The following is an 8,165-nucleotide window of genomic DNA, read 5'->3' as shown; positions in this document are numbered from 1 at the left end:
AATAGTTTGAGAAGGATAGGGATTAACTCTTCTCCCAGTGTTTGATAGAATTCACCTGGTAAGTCAGCATCAGTGTCCACGTGGTAGAACCAGCTCCCCAGAATGGTTGCCACCAGTGTCTGTGTCCCCACGGGGAGCTCCAGTTACCTCCTGACTCTCCAGGAGACTCTTCAGGATCAGCATGTGAGTCTGACCCAGGCTCCTTTCAAATGACTGCTTCTGCCCTGGGTCTTGGAGCGTGTGAGATTTTGTGTGTGCCCTTTAAGAGTGGAGTCTCTGTTTCCCACAGCCCTCTGGCTCTCTCAGACGTAAGCCCCAGTGGCCTTCAAAGGAAAGTGTTTTGGGAACTTGTCTTCCTAGAGCAGGACCCCCAGCTGGGGAGCCCAGTGTGGGGGCTGGACCCCTCATTCCTTGGGAGGAACCTCCGCAATTATTCTCCTGTTTGTGAATCACCCACTCGGGATATGGGTCTTGACTATACCACGACTCTGTCCCTCCTCCCATCTTGTTATGGTTCCTTCTTTATATCCTTAGTTAGAAGATCTTTTCTGCTAGTATTCTGTGCTTTCTCATCAATAGCTGCACTGTCAGTAGTTATAATTGTGGTGTGCCCATGGGAAGAGGTGAGCTCAGGGTCTTTCTACTCTGCCATCTTGGCCACACCCCTGAAATATTCATATTTTTAAAGATATGTGTATTGCATAGAATATGTAGCAGTGAACTGATAACGATGTATGCAATTTAGAATACTTAAGCCAAAAAAAAAAAAGCTGATTAAGCAAATGTGGCAAAATCTTGAAAATTACTGAATCTGAGTGATGGATTTATGGGGATTTTCTGTATCACTCTCCCTGCTTTTACAATGTTTGAAAATTTTCATAATAAAATAGGATCTCTCCAAAATTTGGTCACTTTCTCCCTCCTTGCACTGCTGTTATCCTGGTCCAAGCCACCATCCTCTTTCTCTTGCAATAGTCCCCTGACACGTTTCCCTGCTTCTACCCTTTCCTCCCTATCATCTAACCTTAGTACAGCAGCCAGAGCGAGCCTTTGAAACAGAAGTCAAACCATGACATTCCTCTGCACAAAACCTTCCAGTGGCTCTCATCCTTTTGAAGTCCTGCCCACTCTTCACTGTCTGGCCACCAGCGCTCTCCTGCAGTGCTTCTCTGCCTTCATCCCATCATCCCCTCTCCTGGCTCACTCCGCATCCACCTCACTGGCCTCCTTGTTATTCTTTGGACCAATCAGCATGCTCTCACTTCAGGGCCTCTCCACTTCCCATTTCCTTTTTCTGGATTGCTCTCCCCAGGTGTCCGTCTGCCTTCTTCTCTCACCTCCCCAGATCTTCACTCAAGGGTCACTTTTCTCAGTGAGGCCAACCCAGGTCATCATCTCTAAAACTGTACTCTGTCCTCTAATCCTGGGCACACCCCTTCTCCCTTTCCCAAGCTAACTTTCTTCATACTGCTCCCCTTCATTTGACATACTATGTATTTCACCCATTTAGTCTCTTATTGACTGTCTTCACCCTCAAGGATGAGAACAGAGATTTTTGTCTATTTTGCTCCTGTTTTTAGCCTCAATGTTTAGAACAGTGCCTGGCATCTATGAGGTGCTCAATATTTTAAAAATACTGTTGATTGAATCTCATTTATTTTTCATCATTAATGCAAGGTAGTATGCATTACCTTGGGGCATTACCATGGGGCAAGAGAAGGGTCTTGATTCAGAGTGGGTTGGTCTGAATTTCAGGTCTGCCATTTCTGAGCTAGAAATGTGACCTTGGAACAAGCATTTATCCCCTCTGCACCTCAATTTGCTGATCTTTGAAGTGAGGAGAACACTACTCACTTCTACTCTCTATTAGGATCAAAATGAAAATTGTTATTCAAGTGTTAGGAATCATTCCTAACAATTATATAGTAATACTTATCATTTATGGAACACATAATATGCTCCAGGCACTGTGATGATAGCTTAATATGTAGAGTATAAATATAAAATTTCACTTAATTACCACAATAACCATATGAACTGAGTTTTTTTATTTTTGAAGTTTACAGGTGGGGAAACTGAGACAGGGGAGTTAAAAGGGGTTTGTCCAAGGTCACGTGCAATTAAGTGGTAGATCAGATATTTTATATAGAAAGACACTGTGTTGCCTGGATCTTTCACAAGTGTGTGTCCACGTACTACATACATAATAAAAGCAAACAGAATAAAGCCCAGAGCTCCCCCAAGGGACCGATTGAGCTGGGATGGAATTTCTCTAGGTTCCTGACGGTCTCATTTAGAACCTTGTGCATCTCTTACGGATTGTATCTCATCTCACTCAGTTTAGGGCAGAGGTCCCTGATCAGGAGGTCTTATGAAACACCCATGCCCCGATCCCTTCTAAATATCTATTCCATTCATAGATACATGTCGCAGATGCCATATGAAAAATGTTTGTCAAGGGTCTTTGTTTTCAAAGAGTGTATAATTGGGAAGGCAAAATATATAATGCAAAGTAAATATTAATATACTCGGGTGAGGTCTTAGCTCAGGAACTTTACCAGCCTTTCTTTTTCACTGTGTAAAATGTAGAAGTTGGACTAGACAATCTCTAAGGGGCCTTTAGTTCAGGTATTTTGGAATTCTGTGATTTTGTTGTAGGCTGTTCAAGATTTTAAAAAAGTTATGAAGGGCCATGGCTGGTATTAGACTCCAAGCCATAGGAACCTAGGAGAGAATTCAATATACCTTTGGGTCACTTGGGAAATATTTCGGTAAATACAAAAGACACATGTGTTCTTCTTGAATATAAGATTAAGGAAGGCAACGGGATAATTACATTTTTGTATAATTCTCAGCTTAAAAGCAGGAAGTACCAATGGAAAAAGAAAAGGAACAAAAACCAAGCAGTGAACTCTGGAAAGCTTACACACAATCAAGGCAAATGGACTCTGCCCACAATGGACTCTCAATCCTTGACTGAATAGTCAGACGAACACTTAACGAGAACCTTATAGCCAGTTGCAAGGTAAGTGGTGGCGAAGGCTTTTTGCCTACTCAGTTGGGCTAAAAGCTTCTGGACAAGTGCTCAGGGCTTACAGATGAGAGAAAAGCAACAGAGGGAGCTGTGTTGGGGAATAGTTAAAAGCAGAGGCATGGAGTAAACAGGTTTTTCAACAAGACACTCTTCTTTTTGAAAAGTCACTCTAAGCAAACCCTGCTTTTTACTTCCAAATCACCGTAGCGGGAAGCTTTAGAAAATGAGCAGGGCCAGCAAAAGTAAACACTGAACCACAGTGCCCTTCACATGTCTCACCTCCCTGTTCCTTTCTTGCCATGATGTTAAAAAGGGCTATGTTAAAAAAATGAAAATAACATACTCCTTCCCCATTATAAAGGGGCACAAACTTGAACAAATATCTTTGGAAGAGGCAGGACAGCAAAGGAGTTCAGCTCTGATATCAGGCAGGCTTAGTGTGTACTCTTGGGCATGTAACTTCACCTCTCTGAGCCTGTTTTCTCATCTGTAAAGTGGAGATAATAATGGTAACTACCTTTTAGGACTGTCGTGAGGATTGAAGGTAATACATTTCAAGTGTTTAGTACGAGACCTGGAGCACTGTAGTAAGCTCTGAGTCAACAGTAGGTATAATTACCATTGTTATTTATTATTTTTATTTTGAAAATTGCGTTGGTGTAGAAATACAAGACAACTCTGCTTCAGCAGTTGTAGAGAGTAATTTTCGGTTACCTTCCTCTGTGGCTTTGGGGATCTTTAGATGTAGTCAGTAGATTACCCTAGGAAGGACCAACTTGTGGATGGCTTTTCCCTGCCCGCATGTCTCCTGGAAGTGCAGCCAGCCTCCAGGCCTCCGTTTAAGCACCATTTCCTCCAGAACCCCTCGATCCATGACAGGTCACCCCCATTTCCTTCAGAGCCCTTACCACAGTTGTAATTGGGTGGTGATTTGTGTCATTATTTGTTTAACGTATAAGCAGTATAATTTTTCAAAAGTTGAAAACATGACTTTCATCTAAATGTAGAGTGAGTATATGTCAACGATTTACCTAACCCAGGAGACCAGCAACATGATGGGGCTGATTCTCAGAGCATTTGTCAGTTGGGAAAGGCGTGCTGAAGCTAGTTGGCTACCTCACAGGCAAAACAGTTAGTGCCGTACACGGCAATAAAACTATAAGCTTTTGGGTTATCTTTAGTACTAGACAAAAATCATTTGCTTCTTCACTGGACAAAAGTCTAAGCATACAAGTTAACATACAGCTTCACAGGGGCTTGGCTTGTATCCGTGGTAAATAGTAAATAAAAGTACATTCTGCTAGAGAATGAAATAACCCCTGGGTGGGGGGGCAGCGGCTGTTAAATAAAGCTTCGGTATGACTTTGAAAAGACGTGCAGTCATCTTTATGCCTTATTGCCAATATTTGGCTTAGCAGTTGGTCTATCTCCTCATTTTCATTGTTTAAAGCAATATACTTATTACTTTTAATGGTAAAGCATTTATCATTAAAACCAAGAACAAGACCGGGACTTCCCTGGCAGTCCAGTGGTTAAGACTCTGTGCTTCCACTGCAGGGGGCATGGGTTCGATCCCTGGTTAGGGAACCAAGATCCCACATGCCATCCAGTGTGGCCCCAAAAACAACAACAAGAGCAACAAAAACCCTGAGAACAAGAAAGCCCATTTACATATCATTATTTAGGAGTTCTGACCAATGCAATAAAGTTAAAAATAAATGCAACTGGCAGGAAGGCAAAGAGTTTCCATAGTGGTACTAAATAAAAATTAAATAAAATTAAAAATATGCCATGTTACTGGTGAAAAGACAGTATAGGAAAAATGTGTTTTCAAAAAACCGTTTTATTACCATAATTGCTATTTTATTTATAATTTTATCTGAAAGAATAAGCAGGCAACATAGACAAGAAAATTCACAAAGGGTAATAACAAAATAGTATTCTTGACAGATATTCAATATATTTGTAGATAAAACAGAGTGATGTTGCCTTAAAAACATAGAGCTATCAATAGAAAGACAGAGAAAGCTCCTGAAAGGACTCGAGTCCAGCAGCAGGTGAGTCCCTGGTGCTTCCCTGGCGGCGCAGTGGTTAAGAATCCGCCTGCTAGCGCAGGGGACACGGGTTCGAGCCCTGGCTGGGAAGATCCCACATGCCACGGAGCAACTAAGTCCGTGCGCCACAACTACTGAGCCTGCGCTCTAGAGCCTGCGAGCCACAACTACTGAGCCCGCGTGCCGCAACTACTGAAGCCTGCGTGCCTAGAGCCCGTGCTCCGCAACAAGAGAAGCCACCGCAGTGAGACTATGTGGGACTCTGTGGTCCTGTATCCTCAGCCTGGCACAGTGCCTGGTGTCTACACCAAGCCTCTGGGTTTGGGGGAGGCCTGTGGTGTCTTTGCCGTAATGTCTTATTGGCTGTGCCCTCTGGGGTGTGCCCTAGCCCTCTGACTGGAGCCAATCCCCATGGTAGAGTTGGTTCCCTAAACTCACACCTGGTGTCCTAGATTTTATTTTGGATTTTTGTGTTTAAGTTCAGAAGATTAAGCTATCATTTAATTTTCTTCATGGTGCCTTTAGGTTTTATGATCAAAACCACATTTACTTTATAAAAACAAAATGAGTTATATGCTGTTCTCTATATTTTGGAATAGTTTTGGTAGCAAGAAAGGAGTCAATTGTTTTCTGAAATTTAAGACAATAATCTAGTGACTCCAGTAGTGCCATTTGTTTTTTGGGGCCATGAACTTTTTATAACTGTTTCTACTTCTGTAATTAGTCTGTTGACCTATTTACGTTCTTTCTTTTGTGATATCTAATTTATTATTTCATACTTAGCAGCTACCTACAGAGTATTAGTAATCATACTTATGAATGCATAGCTTAGAATATCATCCCTACTTTAAAATAGTCATTTCTATTCATTGCCAATATGTTTTTTTCACCCCACATTTAAAAATTTTTAATAAATTTGCTAATTAGGGATTAGCAATTTGGGGGAAGAATTGGGATTTGCTTTTATTTATTTTTTCTTCCTTATTAATCTTATTAAGAGAAAAATAAGTGCTCTTCTAAGCACTGCTTTGGGAGAAGTCCACACTTTTAATATGGAAATATTCTTTCAAAATATTCTGTTATATAAGGAATTTTCTTCTTGATGTAGGAAGTACTGAAGCACTTAAAATTTTTATATGGTGCCGAGCTTTTAAATTCTGCATGCATTTAAAAACTCTGGTTCATTGAGATGTGATTTATATACAATAAAATTTATGCCTTTTAACCAGAGAATTTAATGAGCTTTGACAAATGTATATAACTGTGCGACAACCAGCACAGTCATGGTCTAGAACATTTCTATCAATCACTCTAAAAAGTTTTCAATGCTCCTTTATAACCAAATTCCATATCCTACCCCCGGTTCCTGGCAACCACTGATCTGTTCCCTCTTCCGGTAGTTTTGCCTCTTAGAAAATGTCATGTAGATGCCATCATACAGTGTTAGTAATTTGTGTCTGGCTTCTTTTGCTCTGAATAATATTTTTTAGATTCGTCCATGTGTTGCACACATCAACAGAATGCTCATGTTCATTGCTGAATGGTATCTGTTATGTAGATGCACCACGGTTTGCTTGTCCACTCACCAATTAGTGCACACTTGGGCTGTTTTCAGTTTTTGGCTATTATGAATGAAGCTGATAGGAATTTTGCCTGCACTTTCAATTTCTACTTTTATCGTTTTTAATATTGTGGAATATTAGATGTTCTGGCTTCGTTTTATCTCCTTTCACATGTAATATGAATTTTTATGAGATCCTTATATTCTTAAAAACAAAGTGTATTCTTTTCTTCTGTCTTTTGCGTCTCTCCCTTGTCTGTCCAATTGATGCTGTTGATCAGCTCTGCAATTTCTTTTATTAATTTGTTATTTATCGATTACCCACATTCTGTTAGTTCATACTGAGAGGCAACATAATGTCGTGGTTAAGAGCATGGGCCCTGGAGCTCGACAGACTCAAGTCTGAGTCACGGGTTCACCTCTGATTAGCTGAGTCTTCATGGCAAAGACACTTAACCTCTTTGCATCCCAGGCTCCTCATTGGTAAAACAAGGAGAACAGTTTTAGCAGCTGCCTTATAGGGCTGTGGGGACTGAGATAATGTATGTAAGGTGCCCAGCACAGTTTCAGGCACTTAGAAAAGTCTCAATAAATGGTAGCTTTGGCTGCTTTTATAGTGGAACAGTTAGGTTTCTAATGTCGATTTATCTCTTACTTTTTCTTGAATTTCAGTTATTTTTATTGTATGTGTTATGTTCAGCTGTTGTTTGGGACATAGCAATTCAGTTTTGTTGGACTTTCGTTCTTTAACCTGTAGTTTCCAACTTTCACTGAATGACTGGCTCGTCTCTCAATGCTTTTACCACGCTACTGGTGTTAACAAGTACTTTTTATGGCTGTGATGATTGTTTTTATGATTGTTACCATTATGCTTTTGTAACTCTGCTCTTACAGTGTTCTCACGGGGTTGAGTGGCCTCCAAGTCAAATGCCTACGAAGGCCACACAGACGGCATAATCGTGAGAAGCAGGCCAAGACTACGGCAATCAGGGCTCAGCTACTACCTGACTGTTTTCATCACCTTTGAAGACAACATGCATTTGTCACAACCTGCCCGTCTCAGCACCTGCCTGGAATCTCACCTAAGTTCTGTCTGTCAGTTAAAAGAATTCTTTTAGTTGTATCTGCTTCAGGCAGCCAGTTATAGGATTTATGTTCTCCTAAAGCCCACATTCTGTGCAGGAATATTCTTGCTTATACTCACTGTGATATTGAACCCATTCGTAGTAGTCGTAGTATCTGCCACTAAGTTTAGCTGAACTGTTGTTAGAGTCTAGTTTTATTTCTACTGTATGTGTTTTCTTCAGTGTAAAAAAACCTCTTTGACATATTCTTTGACATTTTTTAAATGGCACGGATAATACACGAATATACTATCATTGTAAAAGGTTTTGTCCAGAAACTCTACAGAGGCGTAGAGCATGAAACGTAAGAATCCCTTTCAATTTTTCCCTCCCCCAGTCTCACTCCCTTCCCAAGGGAAAATCCCGGTAGCAGTCTAGAGTAACTTTCTGCT

This window comes from Balaenoptera physalus, assembly GCF_965194825.1.
Source record: "Balaenoptera physalus genome assembly, chromosome: 4".
Lineage (NCBI taxonomy): Eukaryota > Metazoa > Chordata > Mammalia > Artiodactyla > Balaenopteridae > Balaenoptera > Balaenoptera physalus.
This window is presented reverse-complemented; position numbering follows the sequence as displayed.